Consider the following 25,720-nt stretch of genomic DNA (forward strand, 5'->3'; position numbering starts at 1 on the left):
TTAGGAAGAAAGCAATGTCTAGTCTTTGAAGGAGAGCTATCATTGGGGAAAACAGAGCCTTCTCAATTAAACTTTGGCAAGGAATGAGAGTTTTGTTGCCCTTATTAAAATGCTGAGGTTCTAAAGAATTAACTCCAATTTTGGGAGCAAATCCAAATGGTCCCTCGTGACAGGGCTTCCACCTACAGATCAGGATCATAGCCTTGGGACTTCCACTACATTTGGGTTTTCCAGATAACAGGCTTCACATCACTTTCACAATTGTTGTCATTATGTAGTACCACTCGTACCATTTATTTACAAAACATTTTCCTACAATTTTACTTTTTAAATTAGTTAGAATATGATGATGTAGCCAATGCAGTTCATTAGGGCTCGTGTACAGCAGCGTCCACTTAAGAAGGCTTTCTTATCTCTCCTTGCTATTCTTTGGAACTCTGCATTCAGATGGGCCTATCCATTCCTTTCTCCTTTGCCTTTCACTTCTCTTCTTTTCTCAGCTATTTGAGAGCTAAAAATGCATTTCAGTAAATGACGCAATGTGACAATGCCCTGGGCAAAGACAATGGATAGAAAAACAGGCAGAAAAAAACTACCATTGAGCACTATCTTTTTCTGGAATATGGTTACTTTGCAAGGTTGTGTTACAGGGAGCCCAGCCCGGTGCTCCGTGATGACCTAGAGGGGTGAAATGGTGGGGCGGGAGGGAGGTTAAAAAGGGAGGGGATATAATTATATGTATGTAACTGACTCACATTGTTGTAAAATGAAACAAACACTACATTGTACAGCAATTATCCTCCAATTAAAAAATTAATTAATTAAAAAATATGTTAATTTCTGGTGTATAGTAAAGTGGTTCAGGTTCATATATATATATATATATATATATATATATATAGTGAACAGAGATGCTATGAATATAGGGGTGCATGTATCTTTTAGATTTATAGTTTTGTATGGACATATGCAAGAAGTGGGGTTGCTAGACCATATTTTTAGTTTTCTGAGGACCTCTATACCGTTTTCCACAGTGGCTGCACCAATGTGCATGCCCACCAACAGCGTAGGAGCATTGCCTTTTCCCACACCCTGTCCAGTGTTTGTTATTTGTAGACTTTTTAATTATGGCCATTCTGACCAGTGTGAGGTGGTACTCCAACGAACAACATTTTAGTTGACTAAATGAATGAACATAATGGAATGTAAGAAATAAAACTTAACCACAAGGCTTTAAATATGAAATAACACCAGAAAATTATCCATCAAACCAATCACCACCAATTGGGAAAAATCACTCCAGGTAGGAATTTAGGATGAGAAACCCAAGTCTTAAACAATCACTGAAAGACTGTAGAGAATATATATGTAGGGTCAAATTTCACTGGTGGCTCAAACAGTAAAGCATCTGCCTACAACGCAGGAGACCCAGGTTCAATCCCTGGGTTGGGAAGATCTCCTAGAGAAGGAAATGGTAAACCATTCCAGTATTCTTGCCCGGAAAATCCCATGGACGGTGGAGCCTGGCAGGCTACAGTCCATGGCGTCACAAAGAGTCAGACACAACTGAGCGACTCCACTTTCACTTTCATGCAATATGCAAATGAATTCATGAAAAAAACTATGCTCTGAAAATGTTCTGTAGTCTGGTTAATATTGCACTGATGCCAATTTCCAGTTGTGATATCCTATTACAGTGATGTATGTCCTTGGGCTTCCCACGTGGCTCAGTGGGTAAAGAATCCACCTGCAATGCAGGAGCTGCAGGTTTGATCCCTGGATTGGGAAGATCCCCTGAAGGAGGGCATGGCAACCCACTCCAGTATTCTTGCCTGGAGAATCCCCATGGACAGAGGAACCTGGTGGGCTACAGGGTTGCAAAGGGTAAGACTTGACTCAGCAATTGAGCACATATGCACGCAAGATGTTCCTATTGAGGGAGGCTAGTTTTTGTTTTATTTGGGTTTTTATGCAGCTTTTCCCCTAACTTCCTCTGAATTAAAATCATCATTGTAAATGATTGCTTTACATTAGTTATTTATCATAACATTGATTATTACCTAGTATGTTGGTTATAGTACATACACTGATTTGTGTATAATTATTTCTAAATAAAAAACATTTTTTTGCAAGGGGGCTATGGAACCAGCTTGGAGAAAGAACATGCTGTTGTGCTGGAAACCCAGAAGGGCAGGATTGCTAAGAAGCCACACTGCTGTATGAGTAGAAAGGTCCAGGGGTGGATGATGCCAAGCTGAAAGCACGCATCCCAGACCACTGATATTTATAATAACAGATACCACAGATCCATAGATTTACAATCTAGTCTTTGCAAAGGGGATTAGAAGAAGGAAATTAGACAAAATTTTCAGTTTATAAATAAAATAAATTCATAAATAATTCAAGTTCCCAGCATAGTTTCTTGATATCTCTTCTAAGGTATCTTCACCCAAAAGAATTTATAGTAAGTAAGTTTTCATAGGGTTTTTCCAGTTTATAAAACAATTCCACATGAACGCTTTTACTCACCCACCAAACCATGCTGAAATAGAAATAGATAAAATGAAAACACTGAATATTCATCTAACCCTTTCATTTGCATTATCACATTTCCATGCAACTCACCAGTAAAAGTATGCATTTAGTAGTTCTCTAAAGAAAAAGCAGCATCTTTTCATGTCTTGGTGTATGTGGCTTCTTTAGCTGTTACAAATTTCTCCTGGGGGGCCCTGGCCTCTTCATACTCTGTTCCACCAAGACATTGCTTCCTCCTTTTCCTGAAAGAGACTGAGTCTGATAAGATATAAACAGGCATCCCCAGACGTGCTGCCCTTGGGAGAGTCCAGAGTTGACCAGCACACCAAGATCTGTTCCTCAGCCACCTCTCCCTACTCTAAGGACTTAATCCTTGGTCCGCCAAATCTAGCGTCCCCATGCAAAATAAAAAGAAGAATACAGTTGGTGGTAGGCAGAGGACTTGGTAAAGGTCCCAGGTAGAAGGAGCTCTCTCTCAGGCATATTTATGCCCGTCACACAGCTGCCAATGAATCTGGTAGCTTATTTCTACCATTAGCTTTTCTTGAGCCACCTTTTCCTCCCCTTGTAGGTCTTCACGTCAGTGTTCTGATGGCCACAGATATTTCAGGGGGCAAAACCTTGCTGCTCTCAGGGAGTTTACAGACCAGGAGAAAGACAAACGTTATGCAGATTATCTTAGAACTACTACATCTATAAAGCAACATTTATGAAGTTTTACAAAAGGAAAAAAACATGAAAGGGCAATTTAGGATAATATATAAGAGAGAGTAAGGGAGAGCTAAGGCAGACTTCATTTTTGGGGCTGCAAAATCACTGCAGACAGTGACTGCAGCCATGAAATTAAAAGACGCTTACTCCTTGGAAGAAAAGTTATGACCAACCTACATAGCATATTGAAAAGCAGAGACATTACTTTGCCAACAAAGGTCCATCTAGTCAAGGCTATGGTTTTCCCAGTAGTCATGTATGGATGTGAGAGTTGGACTGTGAAGAAAGCTGAGCGCCGAAGAATTGATGCTTTTGAACTGTGGTGTTGGAGAAGACTCTTGAGAGTCCCTTGGACTGCAAGGAGATCCAACCAGTCCATTCTGAAGGAGATCAGCCCTGGGATTTCTTTGGAGGGAATGATGCTGAAGCTGAAATTCCAGTACTTTGGCCACCTCATGCGAAGAGTTGACTCATTGGAAGACTCTGATGCTGGGAGGGATTGGGGGCAGGAGGAGAAGGGGACGACAGAGGATGAGATGGCTGGATGGCATCACTGACTCGATGGACGTGAGTCTGAGTGAACTCCGGGAGTTGGTGATGGACAGGGAGGCCTGGCATGCTGCGATTCATGGGGTTGCAAAGAGCCGGAGACGACTGAGCGACTGAACTGAACTGAACTGAGGGCAGGTGAAGGGCAAGTCAAAGAAAGCGTCCTTGAGGGAGGAACACAAGTTGACTTTGAAATGATGAGGAAAAAAAGTATCAATCTAGGGACTTCCCTGGTGGTCCAGTATTTAAGCCTCTGCACTCTCATTGCAGAGGACAGGTTCAGTCCCTGGTCAGGGAACTAGATCCTGCATCCACCAACTAAGACCTGGTGCAGCCAACTTTTTTTTTTTTTTTAAGTATCAACATAAAGGAGGCTGAGAAGAAAGAGAGAGAACCTTCTGGGCAGGCTTTCCAGAGGTGCCAGTGTAAACTCCATGGGGACCCCACGGGAGTCCTCAGAGCTGCCTCTCCACTGTTGTCCTCCACAGAGTGCTGTGGGTGACAATGTCATCTTTCCAGGCAACCAAGCTAGGAACGAGCAAGAAGGAGAAATGGAGGCTCATGGCTCTGAATCAAGGAGAGAAAAGGAGATGGAGGCAGAATGTGTCATGGAAAGAGCAGGGCTTTGGTTACCAGAGTTCACACTTGGACACGGCCAGCCTCTTAGCTTTGTGACCTTGGAAAAGGTGCTATGACATCTCATAGTTGTTGTGAGGACTGACTGAGAATAGAAATAAGCAGGACACTGTATCCAGTGCTGAAAAAAACTTGTACAATGTGAGCGTTGCAAGTTAAGCTTTATTTGGGACAAAATGAAAACTGAAGCCCAGGAGACACTGTTTCAGACAGCGCTGAGAAACTGCTCTGAGGAGGTGAGGGGAGGAGTTAGGACATATAAGAGTTTTGCAACAAAGAGTAAATAGTTGGAAACATCCAAAGATTACCTTTAATTAATCTGAAACCAGGTATGTCAAGTTAAAGAATTTAATGCTTTTCTATGTATGGGAAGATGCAGGAGTCTGGGCTCACTGAAATCATTCCTTGGATATTCACCTCAGTTATCTGGGGCCAGTATCCTGTAGCTTCACATCCTGAGTTTCCTCAGGGCTCACCATTCGGAGTGGCTGCAGTCTGAGGGTCGCCATATGGCAGGTACTCTTCTCCTTCCTGAGTTCCCTCAGGGCTCACCAGCTCCCCCTGATGATGGTGACATCCTTGTTTACTGATATGGCAGGAAATATTTTATTTCTTGAAATATTTCATTTCTCACCAGTAAGGATTCAATAAATGTCCGCTCTCTTCTCTCACTTTCTCCAGGTTCCATATGCACTGAATATACCCACTGCCTTGCAATTTACACACTGAAGCCCTAACCTCCAATGTGGCTGTATCTGGTGTATCTAGAGATAGGTCTTTAGAGGGTAATTAAGGTTAAATGAGGTCATAAGGGCTGGATGGGGGGCTGATCCAAAAGTACCATGGCCTTATAAAAGAGAAAGAGAGAGAAAGGTTTCTCCTTTGTGAGCAGACCCAGGAAGAGGCAGCCATCTTCAGCTACGGTTGGGTTCCCATGAGAACCTGACCACGCAGGCACCTTGATCTCAAGTTTCCAGCCTCTTGAGCTGGAATGTCAATTGTCTATTGACATTGTCAACTGCTGGACTTCCCATGTAGTCCAGAGGTTAAGAGTCCACCTGCCAATGCAGGGGACACAGGTTTGATCCCTAGACTGGAAAGATCCCAAATGCCTCGGAGCAACTAAGCTTGAGCACCACAGCTGCCGAAGCCAGTACACTTAGATCCCAGGCTCTGTAACAAGAGAAGCCACCTCAATGCGAAGCCCGTGCATTGCACCTAGAGAGTAGGCCATGCTTGTCACAACTAGAGAAAGCCAGCACACAGCAACGAAAACCCAGTAGAGCCAAAAATAAATTAATAAAGAAAATAGTTTTAAATTCTGTTGTCGAAGCCACTAGCCTATGAAATTTTGTTATGGCAGCCAAAGCCAACTAAAACAAGTCTCCATTAGAAACTTGCTCTTAACAGATATCAAGTGCAAATCATAACTGCAGTGACATCCAATGAATGGATTTATGAAAGGGTGAAAGAAGGGAGTGTAGCCATTGAACCTGAGCTGGCTTCAGGCTTGAGCATTTTCAAAGGCAAACATGAAAGTAAAGGTCGCTCAGTCGTGTCCGACTCTTTTCAACCCCATGACTGTATGTTCATGGGATTCTCCAGGCCAGAATACTGGAGTGGGTAGCCTTTCCTGTCTCCAGGGGATCTTCCAAACCCAGGGATCAAACCCAGGTCTCCCGCATTGCAGGCAGATTCTTTACCAGCTGAGCCACAAGGGAAGCCTCAGTTCATTTGGCATTTGGCTATGATGACTTCCAAAACAAAGACCCGATCTGGGTCAAGACTACAGATGAGGCTTTCCTATGTGGTTGAGCAGAAATGTTTTCTCCTTGTTTTTACTCTTACTGTTGCATGTGAAATGGAAAGACACTTAGACTTGAAGGAAACAAGTAGTGGCCAGCATGGGGAGACAAGCATCAAGAGATGGGACGATGGGGGGAAAGGAGAAATATGCTCCCTAAAAGGAGAAAAACAAAAAGTCAAGGGCCGGGATCCCAGGCACTAAGAAGTGTGAACTGATCCCACAGATGAATGGGATGTGACTGCGGGACCACACCATTGTCAAGGTGTTCTCTGTAAAGTGCTGTGTTGGACGCTGGCAAACACTGCTTTCCAATTTCAAAGCCTGCACAGGCTGACATGTAGCAGCTCAGTGAGGACCTCATTTGAATCTCACCACAGCCTACAGAGGTGAGCACAGCAGAGAGGTATCCTGTCCTCAGGGATGGAACTATGGTTTGGAATATTTAAATGAGGTTCCATTTGGCTAATATGGCTTCCAGGGTGGCTTGGTGGTAAAGAATCTGCCTGCCAAGCAGGATGTGTGGGTTGGATCCCTGGGTTGAGAAGATCCCCCCAAGAAGGAAATGGCAACCCACTCCCAGTATTCTTGCCTGGGAAATTCCATGGACAGAGGAGCCTGGCAGGCTACAATCCATGTGGTCGAAAAGGGTCAGACATAACTTAGCAACTAAACCACCGCCACCGCCACCCCTGGCTGGCAAGTGTAGAGGCAGTGGCCAGACCCTGCTTTTCTGATTTCAGAACCAGTGTCCTTTCCACGGCAAATGTTAAACTTTGCTCCACCTTGTCGTCTGATCTTGACCTGATTTTCTGAATCAAAAGTTTTCTCCATGCTCCATCCCATTTTCCAACCTATATTCTCCTCCCTCCAAGTCACTGGATGACTTCTTCTAGCACAAAAAGTAATTTTGGTGGAACATTAGCATCACAAGAAGAGAAGCATGTAATGTGAGCCAGGTTGGTAAAAATCCATCATATAGTGTAACTGCTTTCTTCCTTGATGAAGCTTATTCACAGTGATCACCGTACTACTGGGTTGACCAAAAGGTTCATTCAGATTTTTCTGTAAGATGTTATAGAAAAACCTGAACAAAACTTTTCACCAGACCAACATATGACCAAGCAGGGAGAGCTGTTATTAGGATCCCCATTTTATAGCTGGGAAAACTGAGACACAGAAGAACTAAGGACAGAAGTATCCAGTGACGTGTGCTAAACATCAAGAAAGTGGAAAAAAAGTGAAAACACTGGTCATTCAGTGGTGTCTTACTCTTCAAGACCCTGTGGACTGTAGCCTGCCAGGCTCCCCTGTCCATGGAATTCTCCAGGCAGATTCTCCAGTCTCCATGGTGGCTTTGAAGGTAAAGAATCTGCCTGCAATGTGGGAGACCCAGGTTTGATCCCTGTGTTGGGAAGATCCCCTGGAGAAGTGAATCGCTAATCACTCCAGTATTCTTGCCTGGAGGATTCCATAGTCAAAGGAGTCTGGTGGGCTACAGTCCATGGAGTCTCATAGTAAACATCAAGAGCCAGATTTCAAACCTTTGTGTCTGTCTTCACCTCCAAACAGGGGACAGAGCTCTGGTTTGACCACCAGGAAGTCCTTTGGTTCCAATCCATCCCCTCACCACCCGTGCGGTCCTAATTTAGACTTGTCACCACTCGACTTGATCTCCTGCCTCTGTAAACTGAAGGGGCTGGGTGGCCTGGTCTCCAAGAGCAATCTCTAAAGAGATTCGTGAGAAAACAGTCACCACCTGCCCTGAAGACCTGTCAAAGGTGCCCCTGGTTTTTCCCCAGCAAGAAACATGAGACACCGTTTCACTTGAATTTTGCACTTGTAGAGCAAATATCGTCTGGCCTCTGTGCTGTTTCTCAAGTGAGATTCGGGGAGTGAGCCAACGGAGAGAGGAGGAGATTTGTTTTTGTTTGTGAGGTTCACAAACCCTTCTTTCAGGCTCAGTCAAACCATTGGGAGGTCTGTGTAGGCCGCGGCATCTCCGCGTTGCGTGGGGCTGGCTGGTCTCTCTCTCCCCCTGCCTCTGCTCAAAGTCTGGGAAGATGCTTTGGAAATAAACCAGGAAATTACTTATCAATTTAAAGCCCCAAAGAGCTATGCGTCCTCCTCACTGCCAACAGGAAGAGGATTTCACAGGAAAGCTCCGCATCTGTGTGCAGTAGAGTTCAAAGACACCGGCTGCCGGAAGGTCTTGCGAGGGATGTAAGTACAGCGTCCGCTCTTGTGATTGAAATGAACAACTGTAGGCTTTTTTCTCCCAGAGATGAGTCTTTTTTGGCTCGCGCGGGTATTCCTCTTTCTCTGCTCTACTCTGAGGGTGAGGGGGTGTTTACTGACCCGGACTTACTCAATGACACATCTCCTCTGAGGGCTGCTCCTGCAGAACAGAAGAAAGCAAGCAAAAGTCGTCAGAACCGGCTTTGCTGGGTTCATTTTGCAAAAAGCCCTGACTGGGTAGACACCCTCCCTCGGGGTTATAGATCCACAAACAAGAGGAGTGTGAGATGCATGTGCGCACTTGTGGAACAAATGGAAGGGGCTCCATTGCCTCCCCTGGAACACAAAATTGTCACCGCCTCTGAGCCTAAATAATTTGAGTGAAAGATGTTCCCTTTGTGTTGTAGGCTTTCGAGTACAGGAGAAAGAAAACATTAGCACTCTTATTCTCCTGTGGAGATTGCCTTGTGGCCGTATAAACTGTGTGCTCAATTTATTTTTGCAGTCAAATGCTCTACCACTGAGCCTATACCCCCCTCAATTTATTTTGGGCTAAGGGTACTGATTTATTTACTTTTATTACTTTTATTTTATTACTAAAATAAATAATAAATGCATTATTATTTGTTTTATTAAACAAATGTGCCTGTCCCTGCACGCGGCTGTAGGGGAGATAATACATTCATTGCAATATACGAATGTAAATATCTAGATGGTGTTAGTAAAACTATGGGTTTGTATACATGGTATTTGCATGAATGGATCACGTAGTTTCATAAATAACACATGGCCCTAGAGCATGTGTCTTTTACAAGTATTTTCAATCAGACTGTGGTTAAGATCTGGGAAGTCATTGCCAGCATGTAGTTCTTTTAAAAGAAATAGCTCTGTTCTGATGGACCTCTGTGCCATCAGTCCCCCCGGCTTTCTCTGGGACCTCGTGTCCTTTTCCAGGGTCCCTCATCAAGAACCCCATGGCTGCGGGAACACATGTGGTGCAGGGAGTCGTGAGATGGAAAGCTGCACGCTTGGAATGTGAAAGGAAATTCTTCAAATATGGGGAACCATGTACTGAGCCTTTGCCATGCGTTTGGCACGCTGCTTGCCATGTGTCTTGTGGTCTGTGGAGCAGGTGGCTCTGGTGAAAAGCAGTGTGTTTGGAACCAGAGCACTTGGCAACTTGTCCCCAGTTAGCCTCTGCGTGACCCAGTGTCAGTTACCTAACTCCTTTGTGCCTCAATGTCCTGTCCACAAAATAAAGGTGATGACAGTGGGGAGCCCAAGTTTTACACCTGGATCAAAGGAAGATCCCCTGGAGAAGGGAATGGCAACCCACCCCCATATTCTTGCTTGGAAAATTCCATGGACAGAAGAGCCTGGCAGGCAATGGTCCATGGGGTTGCAAATAGTCGGGCATGACTGAGCAACTAACCTTAATTGATTAATTAATTAGCAGCATTCATGTGAAGCTTGAGAATTAATGGAAGTAATGTTTTCATCTGTCATACATAAGCTACTGTTTTGTTGTTGTTCAGTCGCTCAGTTGTGTCCAGATCTTTGTGACCCCATGGATAGTAGCCCGCCAGGCTCCTCTGTCCATGGGATTCTACAGGCAAGGATACTGGGGTAGATACATCCCTCCTCCAGGGGATCTTCCCAACCCAGGGATCGAACCCAGGTCTCCTGCATTGCAGGCAGATTCTTTACCAACTGAGCTACCAGGGAAGCCCAGTGAAGGATGGTGATGGTTATCCTCTAGAAGGCCCTCTCTGTTAACTAATAGGCCCTTTAGTTAATATTAACTAAAGCAGGTCCTATTAACTAAAGCAGGTCCCGGGTCCCTGTGTTAATAGTTCTTTGGAGGGTTTGGATGTGCATCAAAGCTCAGTTGCTGTCCTCAACATGTTTTGTAAACTGGACAAAAATGGATCACCACATCTCATACAAACTTCACCTGAAGAAGGTGAAAAGTTCTGTTAAGGACACGAGAACTCTTTTCCCCATTCAAATTTATGGATCACCCTGTGGTCAGAATCAATGTTATTTCAGAGTTATTTACTGTCTTGTTTCTGTCCCAGTGTTTTCCTCATCTCTTGGCACACGTCACCTTCTAAGCCGTGACCATCTGAACTGCTTGTCATCAACCCCTCTGATTGCATCAGTCTCCGATGATTAGCAGAAGATACATTTCTTTCCCTTTGGAGGCTTTTTGTCAGTACAAGTCAGTACAACTTGGTGGAATTCACCACCATATTTGAGTAGCATGAGCTGTGTCCATAATATGAGAAAATGATTCAATCAGCTTTACACAGAGAACCAGCAACATAGAATGTTTACTGTGCTGAATAAAGTATCATCAGATCCGATTCCTCTGGAGACTAAGGCAGCACAGAAAGATACAAGCCAACAACAGGGGGATGTCATAACCCAGCCTGCGAGCTTCAGAGGCCTCAGAAAGAGGCCACAGAGGGCATGGGAGAACAGGAACCACTGAACATTGAAAATAATTTCTGGTCATGGCAAACTTCAGGGTGTGGAGCGACATATCCCTGGCTTTGTATTCTGGCTTCACCACTTTCTAACGCCAAGACTCGCTGGTGTGTCTCCTCTCAAGAGTGTAACGGACATAAACATCTCAGCATAGAACCCAACATAGTAGGTGCTCAACGAACAGGGGTTCCTTTCCTCTCCATTGTGGTCCATTCAAGCCACAAATATTTCTTGAGCATTTCAGTTCAGTTCAGTCACTCAGTCATGTCTGACTCTTTGCGACCCCATGAACCACAGCACGCCAGGCCTCCCTGTCCATCACCAACTCCCGGAGTCCACCCAAACTTCTGTCCATTGGGTCGGTGATGCCATCCAACCATCTCATCCTCTGTCGTCCCCTTCTCCTCCTGCCCTCAATCTTTCCCAGCATCAGGGTCTTTTCAAATGAGTCAGCTCGTCTCACCAGGTGGCCAAAGTATTGGAGTTTCAGCTTCAGCATCAGTTCTACCAATGAACACCCAGGACTGATAGCCTTTAGGATGGACTGGTTGGATCTCCTATTGAGCACTTACTATGTGCCAAGTATTATTGTAGATAGAACAGTAAACAAGAGCCTAAGCCTATGCCTCCGTATCTTTAGACGAGGAGACAACAGAATGACAAATCATAATGTAATTTGGGAAACTGAAAAGTGCTATGAAAAAAATAAAATCTGATCATGAGACAGAGTGACTAGCAAGGGCAGAAATGGGGGTATTTCTTCACCTAAGGTGGTCAGGCATTGCCTCACTGCGGAAGTGGTAGTTAGCATAGTCTGGAATCATAAGGAAAACACCAAAGCCATGGTTAGGCCACTAACTCGCCATGTGACACTACACAAGTCACTGAAACTTGTTAGGTCTGGGCTTCATGACCTACAAACTGCAGAGCTGGAGGAAACCTACGGGGCTTCTGTTAATCCTGAAAGTGTCTTTTGTCATTTCCTTTCCCTGTCTTGGGATCCTATGCCATGAGTAATTGTATGAAAAAAAAAAAAAAAAAAGTCCTTGAACTAAACTATACTCCAGTTATTTCATTCTTTCATTCCATCTCCGGGGGATTTTTTTCAAAAAGTTTTTCCTGACATAGATAAATGAGTAGGTCCTCAGTGAATGAAGATTAATTAATGATTCTTTTCTTAAAGCTCAAATCATCACAATTCCTAGGGATTACATTGCTGGAAAAGACAAGAACCACCGTATGGCAGATTTTTAGGGATGAATTGTGTAGCTTCCCAATGACTTCATGTGTGGCTTCGAGTCTGAAATCGCACATATGTCAGTGCAGCCAAGATGCGAAGCTGCCAGAAGTTGGCTGATCCAACGCTCTACTAGCCAAGAGTCATGTGCATGGCTTTAAAAAACAATGCCTGGTCTGAAACATTTCCTTTCTTAAAATGGTGCAGCAGACCTCCTGTGGGGCTGAGACGGCATCCATCCAAAGTCAAGGTCACAGTGCAGATAACCTGTACCCGAGGAGTCTTTGTCTCTAAATTCGCCAAATATTTGTGGCCAGAGTATTCTTGGCTGTAATGATCCAGATGACTGTCTAATTACTCCACTTTACTGTGAGCACCACGGAGTAAACCCCAATCATGGGTCAACAGCTTAGAACGAGAGTTTTGTGTTCATGGTTAAAATGTACAAGTCAATATTTTCAATTCTCAAATGCTGATATTTGGCACTTAATTTATAAAATTGTGACCTCTCCAAATTGCAAACACATTTTTAAAAGTTGTTTTGAAGACACGGTCCAATGTTAGAAAATCCAAAGTTAGAATCAAAAGGCTGAAATATTTATTAGAGCAAAGAGGATGAGACTGGGACATTGGAGTTAATTAACCGGCAGAGAGAGAGAAAGTCACTCAGTCGTGTCCGACTCGTTGCGTCCCCATGGACTATACAGTCTATGGAATTCTCCAGGCAAGAATACTGGAGTGGGTAACCTTTCCCTTATCCAAGGGATCTTCCCAACCCAGGAATCGAACCCAGGTCTCCCGCATTGCAGGCAGATTTTTTACCAGCTGAGCCACAGGAAAGCCCTTGTGGCAGAGAGAGTTGTGGTCAACTCCGTGATGTTCCTTGAAGCTCTAAAACGATGGTAAGCAGTGAACTGCTGTCCAATAGGGAGAGCAGTGGGGTAGGGAACTATACTGTGCACTTACATTTTTTCAAATTAATTTTTATTGGAGTATAGTTATTCTATAATGCTGTGTTAATTTCTGCTGTACAGCAACGTGAATCAGCTATACATGTACATTTATCCCCTCTTTTTCGGATTTCCTTATTTAGGTCTCCACGGGGCACTGAGTAGAGTTCCCTGAGCTATGCAGTAGGTTCTCATTAGCTATCTATTTTATGTTGTTGTTTAGTCACTAAGTCTTATCCGACTCTTTTGTGACCCCATGAACTATAGCCTGCCAGGCTCCTCTGTCCATGGGATTTCCCAGGCAAGAATACCAGAGTGGGGTGCCATTTCCTTCTCTAGGGGGTCTTCCTGACACAGGGATCGAACTGGCATCTCCTACTCTGACAGATGGGCTCCTTACCACTGAGCCACCAGGGAAACGCTATCTATTTTATACACCTTAAAAATGTCAATAGTGTATATGGGGCTTCCCAGGTGGTGCTAGTGATAAAGAATCCACCTGCCAATGCCAGAGATACAAGAGACAAGGGTTTGATCCCTGGGTCGGGAAAATCCTCTGGGGTAGGAAATGGCATTCCACTCAGTATATTTGCCTGGTAAATTCCACGGGCAGAGGAGCTGGCAGACTACAGTGCACGGGGTTGCAAAAAGTCAGACAACTGAGTGACTGAGCGTGCATGCACGTGCGCGCACACACACACACACATGCACACACACAATTGTGTATACATGTCAATCCCATTCTCCCACTTCATCCCACCCTCCCTTCACCTCCTTGTGCACTTATGTTTAATGCAAATGATATTTCAACCTTTCACATGCATTAGCCCCTTGCCATGATCCTACTGTAGCATGGCTATGTCTCTGCTTATGTTACAGATGAGACTCTGAGACACAGTGTAGTTGAGTAACAGTAGTTAAGTTCATCAGCCAGTAAATGGTGGAACTACAACTTGGATCTAGGGCTGCCTTAGTCCGCAGCCAATCAGCATGCCACTTGACTACTCTGGTTCAGAAAGATAAAGGACTTTTTAATTCCCACATGCACTACACATCCTATTTAAGTTAAAAAAAAAAAAAACAGAATTCACTGCAAGTTTTTAAATGTTGAAATGGCCTCCTGAGGGAAGAGGCCTAGGATTTGTCTTCTTTGGAGGTCTATTAAAACCAGATCAGTTATCATATACATCTGGTATGACTCCAGTGTGGTCCTCTCCCAAGGTGGAAAGATAACAAAATGATTTCCCAAGTTTCCTTCTCGTTTTCCCATCTGAAGATGAACTCTATCACTGCAAGGCAGAAATGGGGGTGACAGGTTTAGTCCCCACTTCCGACTCTCCCTCTCCTGCTCCATGCCAATTGCTTTGGCTGAAGGGATGGCTAGACTTTCTGGAAGAACTGTAGCCACTCAGTCACTGCTAGTCCTTTCCCCACAATTAGGGACAGATCTCAGCTCTCTCCTACTTTGTGCCCAACTAAATGAACACCATTCCAATGAATCTATCACCTAATTTGAGCCTGTACCTCCAATGCTTCAGAACTATAAATCAGGACCAAAGTTGCATAAAAATGGAACATTGTTGGAAAGCAAGACTGTCTTTTAAAATTCTAGCTATTATGTATATCTGCTAGGATTGCATTTGTGAGTATTAGAAAGCCCAGTTTCTTTCACATGGAAGAGGTTTGTTTTTCTCACATAAGAAGAAGCTGAGAAGTAGGGGATCAAAAGATGGTGTAACATTTCACTCATCACCAAGAAACCAGGATCCTTTTATATTCCTGTTTCAACAGTGTTAGCATGTGGCTTTCATCCTTATGAGAGCAAGATGGCTGCTGCAGCTCCAGGCATTGAGTGCATATCCCAGACAAGAAAGCAAAAGCCTTCTTGTCAAACTTTGGCTTTTATTTGGGAAGGAAAACCCTCTTCTGGGACTTTTCATATGCCTCTTTTTGGCCAAACTGCCACCCCTAGCTACAAGGGATCTGGAAGTTTGTACTGTTTCCAGTCTTCCATGTAGAAAAAAGGCAGGGGAGAAGTGGATTAGGATGGGTTGCAAGTGAGCCAACCTACAGTATTTGTCAAAATATGCTATAACTATGTTTGTAATTTGATACTACGTTACATAAAAAAAGTTTAGCCGCATCTATTTTAGTACTTGATTGGAAGCATGAAAATAGTTTTTGAAAAAAAGTGATAAGAAGTAGGTGGGTACAGCATTCTATCTGAAGTACTACAAAGTAATGGAAAGAAGTGGATTGGATGTCAGACCAAAGTTTGAATCCCAGCTCAATAAATAATTAGTGTGGAATGTCTCTGGACCTCAATTTCTTTTATTCAAAATAAGAGTAATAACAGCTACCCATAGGATTGCTTTAGAATTAAATTAAATAATATATAAAGAGTCTGACAGGTAATAGGCATTCAAGAAATAGTCATTCTCTTTTCTTTTGCTTTGCACCTTTTATTCTGCAAGTGCAAAAACCTTTATAAAACCCAACTCAGCCAAGAACTGACAGTTGAAGGCTCAACCCTTTGATTGCAAGAAATTAGAACAAAGCCGTTGAGTGGTGTGTAGGCTTTCTCGATCAACACACGCCAAGATTCTTTCATTTTGGGCTTCATCACATTATCTTAGCAAACCAGACAAAAATGTCTAAGCAATTTTGTTTTTCAAGCTGCTTCGTTTGCTTCAAAGTGCCATCTGCTTGTGACATGTTACAAAACCGAGTCAATAGAGCCATTTGGTGACCTTTTAAAAAGTGACTTCAGTGTTTGTTACCAAGGGATATGGTTCCTAGAATTTGTGCAATTTGTTCTGTGTTGTCGAGATGTGAACTAAAACCTTCACAGAGACGTTCAGCTGTTTCAATACATTATCTTCATCTTACCCCAGGAAGCCAGGTTTTAAATTGACTTTCTTTCCATTTTAATTATCTGCCCATGTCACTCCGACCTTTCCAGTCAAAGATGGATGATTAGAGCTTATCACCTCATGGTCACCGCTGTGAAATTAAAAAGAGGAAACAAAACAAACTGAAAAGAGCTCACAGATTTGCAGAGCCGGAATCTAGCCATCAGCCAAGATCTGATTTCTGCACTATTTTAAGGTGGGGGAAAATGAGAGAATGCAGTTCAAAGCCACGGGTTCTTGTTCACATATGAATTCTGTGACTTTTATCAATCTATTTAAACTCATTTTTTGGATTCTTAGCTGGAAAAAAAAGTGAACATGCCTGCCTCTCCTATCTCACCTGGTTGATAGGAAGATCAACTAGCAACGTGCTGGTTGTTGTTGTTGAGTTGCTCAGTCATGTCCTACTCTGCGACCTCATGGACTGTGGACCACCAGGCTCCACTGTCCAGGGAGTTTCCCAGGTGAGAGCACTGGAGTGGGTTGCCATTTCCTTCTCCAGGCGATCTTCCTGACTCAGGGATCAAACCCACGTCTCCTGCATTACAGGCAGACGCTTTACCATCCGACTCACCAGGGAGAGAACCACATCCACACATTCAGTCACCTGGCCCTGTAGTAGCTGTGCTTATACTCAAAGACTCCAGTCTCTACTGGAAATGTCCTCCTGAAAAGTCTTCCTGGAAACACTCCTTTCAAACCCTCCTGACACTTATTACTCTGTCCATAAAGCCTCAAAACCAGAACAGAAACCATGGAGGCCCTCCACTGTCCTTATATGTTCCTTGCCCTGTTTAGACACTTCTGCAGACACCTCCCACAAGCCTCTCACCCTTAATTAGGTCAGTCTCTAATTTCTAGCTGGTCTTGGCTAGAACACTCTAGAAACAAGGAGATCTGGGAAATTTTGGGCCTTCATTTTGTTGTAGTTAGGAAATAGTCATACCACCTACTCCCAAGCACAGGATGGCTGGACATACACAGATGCTTTCAGAGAGTAACCTCTAAAGGGTAGATTTGCCTCCTTCACCCCTTCTGGTATTGTTCAGTTGCTAAGTCATCTCCTCTTGGGGTCTACAATATGCCATTAACCAGCAAATTTTATTTTCCTTAGAAGAACAGAGAGGCATGGTGGTTAGAGGTGGGTCAAGGGAGCCAGGTCAAGGTTATTTCAAGGACAGAAAGACTTGCGCCTTAGTACAGGCTGAGAGCAACCAACCAGTGGTGGAGGTTGAAGATATAAGAGAATGAGAGAAGGTCATCCAGGTGAAGTGAGAGGTGGGTTCAAACAACCACCCCTGAAAGGCTTTGCTGTTGTTGTTGTTCAGTCACTAAGTTGTGTCTGACTCTTTGCGACCCTATGGACTACAGTATGCTAGGCTTCCCTGTCCTTCACTATGTCCAAGAGTTTGCTCAGATTTATGTCCACTGAGTCAGTGATGCCATCCAACCATCTCATCCTCTGCCACCCTCTCCTCCCCCTGCCTTCAATCTTTCCCAGCGTCAGGGTCTTTTCCAGTGAGTCGGCTCTTGCATCAGGTGGCCAAAGTAGTGGAGCTTCAGCTTCAGCATTAGTCCTTCCAATAGACATTCAGGGTTGATTTCCTTTAGGATTAACTGGGAAAGGCTTGGGCTTGAACAATCATGAGTCCTGACTCACACCTGTGTCCACTGAGACAGGCAGGAAGCAAGAGAGGATAGATGGGAATGTGAGTAAATTAAGGATGGTCCTGTGTGTGTGTGTGTGTGTGTGTGTGTGTGTGTGCGCGCGCGTGCGTAGTCACGTCAGTCATGTCTGACTCTTTGTGACCCCGTGGACTGTAGACCACCAAGCTTCTCTGTGCATGGGATTTTCCCAGCAAGAATACTGGAGTGGCTTGCCATGCCCTTCTCCAGGGGATCTTCCTGACTCACGGATCAAATCTTGGTCTCCTGCATTGCAGGTAGATTCTTTACCACTGAGCTACCAGTGAAGCCCAAGTTAAGGATAGGAGGGAAATTGAAGGAATCATGATGATGCTCTTTGTTCTTCTCTAGAAGGTTGGAACTGAGAACATTGCTTAAGATCAGGACAGTGAGCTGGTTAAGTGTGTATTGCAAGCATCCAGACAAGTTATTGTAAGAGAGTAAGTAAGCACTAGAAAAAAATTATATTCCCTTCTTTCCGCTTGGCAGGTTGAAATTGATAGCAAATGTTTGTCTTCAAAAGGCCTCGTGTAAAAATAGCCACCACGACACCACCCATATATTTTACATTTTAAGCGAAACACATGAACCTTCCCGAAACTTTTATTTTAAACTCTGAGCTAAAAAGACCTCTCTAAACTCAGCTCAGTTTTGGAAATAACTTGGCCCAAGTGCAGCCTGTGTCAGAGAGGCCCTGTGACCACACGTATTCTCTCCGTGACCCACGAGTCTGGAGAATGTTCTGGAACTTCTCCAGCAAAGAGGTGCGTGCAGGAGGAGACGTGCTCTCTCGGAGCTTTGGGTTTTAGTGCTGTGGAAATTGCTGCCGACATGACAAACGAGAGGGAGATAATTTAAAACACGGGCTGTTCGCCTGTTTGGCCTTTGAAGATCTTAATAAGCATCAGCTTTCCCGAGCCGGATCAGGTCCTTCGCTCCCAAACGTTTCAGATTTAGACTGTCTCCCTTGGATTATTTAAAATCGTAAGGGTCAGTTTGGGGAAGTTTTGTGCTCAGACTTGAGGGGCAGCTGGTGGAAGAAATGGAGCAGGCGGTGGCTTCTGCTGGGAGCTCTGGCTTCTCCTTTCCTGGCCCGCCCTCCCCTCACCCGCATTATGATGGGAAGAGCACAGACAAGAGTGAACCAGGTCTAGATTCAGCCAGGGTTTCAGAAATCCCAGGAGAATTCTCTCTTGAGAACAAGGGAAGGAGTTTCGGGTTTCTTGAGCAGTGATTTGCTCAAGCTCTGTCTTTGTCTCTCTCTGTTCATCCATCTCAGTCTCCTTCTGTCTCTCCCTCCCTCTCTCTTTTTCCTTCTCTATTGCCCTCTCTTTCATCTCTTTTTAGAATTTTTGTTTAATTTGTTTTTGGCTGTGCTGCCTGTTTGTGCCGTGATGGCTTCCTCCGCTCGCGGTGAGCGGGGGCTGCTCTCTAGTTGCAGGGCGCGGGCGTCTCATTATGGCGGATTCTCTTGTTGCGGAAACACGGGCTCGCCGGGCCCTCGGGCTTCAGTAGCTGAGGCTCACAGTCTCAGTAGTTGCGTTCCTCCAGGCTCTAGAGCACAGGCTCAGTAGTTGTGAGGCATGGGCTTAGTCGCTCTGTGGCACGTGGAATCTTTCCGGATCAGAGTTTGAACCCATGTCCCCTGTATTGGCAAGTGGACCCTCCACCCTCCCATCACTGAGCCACCAGAGAAGCCCCTCTTTCATCTCATGTAACTAATTACTGGTCTCTTTGGCTTGCCTGTTAGCTTCTGTGGTAACTCAGATGGTAAAGAATCTACCCACAATGCAGGAGACCCGGGTTCAATCCCTGGGTCAGGAAGATCCCCTGGAAAAAGCAATGGCCACCCACTCCAGCATTCTTGCCTGGGAAATCCCATGGACAGAGGAGCCTGGTGGGCTACAGTCCATGGGGTTGCAAAGAGTCAGACCCGACTGAGCAGCTGACACTTGGCTTGCCTGTTAGGACTTTTGGTTACCACAAAACCACTCGAGTCATAGGGAAACAGGATTCAGAACCCATAAAAGGCTGGCACTATTCTAGGCACTTGGGACAGAGCTGTGATGAAAACAAACTCCCTCCTGGCAGAGCCCATCTGAAGGATAGACAAAGAAAACACAGGTGTGTGTGTGTGTGTGTGTGTGTGTGTGTGTGTGCGCCACAAGTGATGGGGACCATGAAGAAGAAAGTGAAGCCAGAGAGGGCAGGTGTGCTGTTTAGACAGATGGGTCAGAGAAGCTGGGGCCATGGAAAGCCACCATCTGAGCTGAGACTTGAAGGCAGAGGAATGAGCCACACCAGCACCTGGGCTGGGCTGTAATGAGCAGGAGAGGAGGCAGGACTGAGGATGCTTAGCTTGTTGCAGGAACAGGAGGATGCCAGGTGACTGGAAAGCAGCACATGAGGTGGACACATGAGGTCAGAAGGGAGTGGAGGGCCAGAGCATCTCAGACCTAGGGCTTTGAGCTTCATCCTGAGGGATGACAGAGAGTGCTAACAGGTTCGGACTTTAGTTCCAAGACCACTAGGACCATTGTTCTGAAAATGGACTGTCGGGTGGCCAGGCTAGAGAGATGACGTCATCCCTGCTCTGGCGCTCAGTAGACTTGCCAGGACGCTTGTGGTTTCAATGCCAGTCGCAGGCTCCCTTAACAAACAATTCACAATAAAGTAGACATACATTGAAAGTCTGACAATCTTCACCTTACAGATTACATCTTACATTAAGCCGTTCTGCCTAAGGACAGACAGACTCCATCATAAGGCCAGTCATAAAATGTAATGAAGTTGACTAAGGACATTCTATTTGTGGCATTTTATTTCACCAGCCAAAAAGCTTAAATACCAGACTGTTATGTTCAAGCCCAGACCTAGAAGCCAAAGGAAAAAACTTTCTGTTTGTTTTTGTTTTCCCTGGACCTGCCTTTGCTGGCAATGGGAGTAATATCCACAGAAAGCACGAACCATGCTTGAGTCCCAGCCCAACCCACCAGGGTTCTGGGGTCCTTCTTCTGTGTTTGTGACCCAAGCACCAGCTCTAACAAAATGTTCCTTTGCTTGGCCTCTTTCGCTTGAGACTCCTCCAGGGCCCATGTGGAGGGAGGCTGACTACAGAAACTGTACAATTAAAGAGTTAGATGTGTGTGAGCACTCATGGGTCCCCATTAAATAGTGTTTATCAACATTGCTAGATTTTTTTTAATTAACTTTCATTGGAAAGACTGATGCTGAAGCTGAAGCTCCAATACTTTGGCCACTTGATGCAAAGAACTGATTCACTGGAATATAGTGATGCTGGGAAAGATTGAAGCCAAAAGAAGAGGGTGGCAGAGGATGAGATGGTTGGATGGCATCACTAACTCAATGGACATGAATTTGAGCAAACTATGGAAGGTAATGAAGGACAGGGAAGCCTGGCGTGCTGCAGTCCATGGGGTCATAAAGAGCCAGACAGAATTTAGCGACTGAACAGCAATGGTTGCTTTACGGTGTTGTGTTAACTTCTTCTGTACAGCAAAGCGAATCAGCTCTATGTAGACATATAGCCCCTCTTTTTTAGATTCCTTTCCATGTAGGTCACCACAGAGCATTAAGTAGAGTTCCCTGTGTTGTGCAGTAAGTTCTTGTTAATTATCTATTTATGCATAGCATCAATAGTGCTAGCTTTAATTATTTCATCAACCTATACACATCCCTAATACTCACCAGATATTGTTCTAAATGCTTTGTACTTGGCAACCAAAAGCATGAATGAGAATACCTACCTTCAAGCATCTTATATCTTATAAGGAGAAAAGATGATACAAAAATAAATAAGTAAACACACAGTGTCAATGAAAAAAATGCACAATCTAAGCATTGCAAGTTATCTTTTATTCAGAGAACTTTGCTAAGGACTATAGCCCAAGAGACAAACTCCCAGATAATTCTGAGGAACTGTTCAAAGAGGGAAAGAGGGAGCCAGGATATATAGGAGTTTTTGCTGTAATCAAACATCAAAAGATTACTGCTAATCACAAACAAACAACTCAAGTTAATGATTTTACTGCTTTTCTATGTACAGGAGGATGCAAGTGTCTGTCCTTACTGAAACCAGTTCTGAGCTACGCATCTTAACTGTCTAGGGCCAGCGGCCTGTTTTTCTCCATGCTGAATCCCCTCAGGGTGTGCTGTCTGGGGCGGCTGCAGTGGCTGAGGACTTATTGACCACAACATCCTGTTTACAGGAGTGGCAGGCAACCTTCTTTGTTTACTGAATTGGCAGCCCACATTTTTTGTCCACACTAGCATGTTAGATGATGACATATGTGATGGAGAAAATACAGTTTAAAAGGGTGTGGAATGGTTGGATTTGCAATTTTTAGAATAATGGTCCAGAGAGGCTTCATTGACCAACTGCAGCTTGAGAGCAAATCTTTAAAAAGTGGTAGAAAATGATGATACAAGTGCAGATACAGGTGTAGACGTCAATGTAAGTGTTGATGTAGGTATTGGTGTAGATAGAGTTACAAGTAAGTACAGATGATAAACATAGAGAATAAATGTAAAAAAATTAATAAACAGAAACCTCAATTAAATAAAATTAGGAGACTAGAAGGGGAAGCTCTCATGCCCTGTGAGCAAAGACTCCTCTTCCTTCCTGCCAAGGGTTAAGCCAGTTAAAAGCCACCGACTCTTTATCAGAGCCCTCCCAACTTCCTCTTCCTCTGACCTGCAGACTGTCATACAGAGGGAAATCAGAAAGAGAAAAGCAAATATCATATATTAACACATATATGTGAAATCTAGAAAAATGGTACAGATGAGCCTATTCACACAGCAAGAATAGAGACACAGACGTAGAGAACAAACATTTGGACATCAAGGAGGGAGAGGGAAGTGGGATAAGTTGGGGGATTGGGATTGACATATATACACTACTGTGTATAGAATGGACAACTAATGAGAACCTACTCAATGTCCTGGGCTGACCTAAATGGGAAAGAAATTTTAAAAAGAGGGGATATATGTATACAAATAGCTGACTCACTTTGCCATATAGTAAAAACTAATATAACATTATAAAGCAACCATACTCCAATAAAATTTTTTTAAAAAGAAGAAAAAAGGTCTTCCCCTGCTGTACAGGGGCTTGCACACAGCTCAGTGTGGTTTTGAAGAGCACAAATTGCAATTCTCTGTTGATCTCAAATAAACCTTAGCTACTAAACAACAAAAATAACATAACAGAAGATACCTTTATGTTTCTCATCACTTAGGAAATTCCAAGAGTTTTAGAAGCTCTGTGTCAGAACCTAGTGGAAGACCAAATATACATATATCACAATATCATAATGACATGGAAATAGAGATGCAATAGAGATAGAGACAGAGACACACATCTGCAGGAAATCTTTCCAGGCAGGAAGAAGAATGTAAGTGATCTTTCTGTGACAGGAATATGCTTCAGGAGCAGCACAGAGACAGTATGGCTGGAGCCGCAATGAGTGAAGGAGAGAGAAGTACACGATGAGGTAACGTGGTGGAGAAGGGCAGACCTGTGGTTCATTCTAAGCCTTTCACTTTTGCCCTCAGAAGGGTCATAAGGACCTCCCATGAAGGATCAGTCTGGGGATCATTACAATATTTCTCTGTTGAGTGGCTTCCCCACGAGCAGGAGCAAGAAGTGAAGTGAAGTAAAGTGAAGTCGCTCAGTCGTGTCCAACTCTCTGCGACCCCATGGGCTGTAGCCTACCAAGCTCCTTGGTCCATGGGATTTTCCAGGCAAGAGTACTGGAGTGGGTTGCCATTCCCTTCTCCAGGGGATCTTCCCAACCCAGGGATCGAACCTGGGTCTCCCACATTGTATGCAGACGCTTTACCATCTGAGCTACCAGGGAAGAGCAAGAGCAAGAAGTCCAGATCAATCACTAATTCAGGCAGGAGATTCTGTTGATAAGGGCAAAGGTGGCAGCTATAGAGATGCTGAGCAATGGTGAGATGCTTGCGATAATGTTTAAGATACTTGAGATAACATTTAAGGAGAGTCAGAAGGATTCATGGGTAAGAAGAGCACCAAGGGGTCTCCAAGTTATTTGGCCTGGATGTCTGAGTTTGTTATCAACTAGGGATCCAACAACTGGGGAAGCAGACATCAGGAGCTCCTTGTCGCACACATTAGGGTCATGGAATCTATTAGATACACACGTGGAGATGTCTAGGGGTAATTGGATGTGAGTCCAGAGTTCAGGAGGAAGCTCTGAATTGGAAATAGACATCTCAAGTCATGTGACTGGATGGGCTCACCAAGCAAGAGAATGTCGATAGAGAAGAGAAGGGATCTGAGGACTGGGCCTGGGTTTTCACATTTATGGGTTAGGGAGGATTCACAGACCCAGGAAGGGAGGCAATGAAAAATGAAGGACAAGAGGAAAACCAAGAGACAGTGACTCCTCAGCATGAGTGAAGGAAAGAAAGGAAGAGCAGTAAGTCAAGTACCAAAAGGACTGAGAAGGGATCACTGATTTAGACACATGGGATTGTTGATGACCTTGACAAAGGTGATTTCAGAGGAGTGGTGGGCTGAAGCCAGGTGGGGTAGGTTTGGGAGAGAATGTGAGGGCTGAATGGTAGACAGGTGTAGAGATCATTTATTCAAGGAGTTTACAATACAGAAGACAGTGAGATGGGGCAGTGACTGGAGGGGAAATGTCTGAAGAAGGTAACATATAAGTAAATGTACCTAGTATATAGAGTAATATATATTACTGCATATATAAAATTTACTTTATATATTTCTATACATTATTGTATGATTATATATGTATATATAACCACCCAGAAAATTTCCATTTCTATACAATGTATGTTGTGTGTTTATTACACTCCCACAGAAACTGTGAAGCCAGGGTTGGTGATGGGTAGATACATAAGTCACTGAGAATCATAACAGTGATGTTGGAGAGAGTGACGGGGCCAGGAGCCAACATATCCAAAAATGAGGCATGCAGTATAGATTAGGAGATGACTGGTGGATGGCATGGACTAACGACATGAGACTCAGTGCTGGAGGGATACTAGAAGGCAGGAGAATGAATGATCTGGAAAGAGCAGGAAGGAGCAAAGAGGTGACCTACTTCACCTCCAGGCCCAGTGGAATGAGGAGTGAGGTAGGAAGCAGCTACCATTTGAGTGGGCTTCAGGGAGAGCAATGACCTCAGTGGAGATCTGGGCTTTGGTCAGAGCAAGGAAGTGAAAGGACATCCACAAAGGAGGAGGAGGATACAGAGGACTTTGCTGGTATGAGTGGTTCCAAGGGAAACCAGGGAAGGACATCTGGTCTACCCCGGAAGGAATGGGAGCTAGGCTGCAAAAGGGGCCATCAGAATGAGAGTCCATGGGATGAGTGATGACCTGGGACCATGAAAGACATTAACTCGCATAAAGGATGTGATGAGGCTTCCCTGAGGGTCTCAAGGCAGAGTGGTGGTGAGTGAGGCTGATGAGGAAAGGAGAAGCAAGAACCTTGACAGATCCACAGAGGCTTGGAGCTGAGAGAGTGGGAAGCCTTACCTGAAGCACCCAGGAAGTTCTGAGATGCCTTCCATGCTCCCAACATAGACTTTCATAAACGCTCTAGAAAGGCCCAGGTGCATTGGTAACCCTGGCTGAGATGTGAAAGGGCTGGGGAAGCAGGAAATCAGGCTGATGGGGTCAACAGAGGCAGGTTATGGAGAACTGTACATCATGTTGAAAACTTCAGCCTTTATCCCACAGACTTGGTCTTTGTAATGGGACAAAGGCCCTTAGGAACGTGATGGTTTTATTTCCCCTCCTACCTAACTATTTGGGGAGGGAGGGGTTTACCAGTTGTATATGTCAGAGTTAAACCAGAGAAACAGAACCAGTTGGAGGTAATATATATCAAGAGATGTATTGTGAAACACTGGATTATGCAGTTGGGAAGATCATCTGGAGAGTCTGAAGTCTG

The 25,720-nt window shown here is 44.4% G+C and overlaps 1 protein-coding gene across 3 annotated transcripts in view; it reads left to right on the top strand.

Annotated features, from left to right (window-relative positions):
• Positions 1 to 25,720, top strand: part of C1QTNF7 (C1q and TNF related 7) — a 127,333-nt gene that overhangs the window by 40,282 nt on the left and 61,331 nt on the right. The window contains exon 1 of one of the 3 annotated variants that reach the window (XM_055589132.1): positions 8,088 to 8,458. The exons of the other annotated variants lie outside the window; for them this stretch is intronic. The gene's annotated coding sequence lies outside the window, so the exon portion shown is untranslated. Of the gene's footprint in view, positions 1 to 8,087; positions 8,459 to 25,720 lie in introns of those variants that run through there. 3 annotated transcript variants of the gene reach the window in all.

Source organism: Bubalus kerabau, chromosome 7, assembly GCF_029407905.1.
Source record: "Bubalus kerabau isolate K-KA32 ecotype Philippines breed swamp buffalo chromosome 7, PCC_UOA_SB_1v2, whole genome shotgun sequence".
NCBI lineage: Eukaryota > Metazoa > Chordata > Mammalia > Artiodactyla > Bovidae > Bubalus > Bubalus kerabau.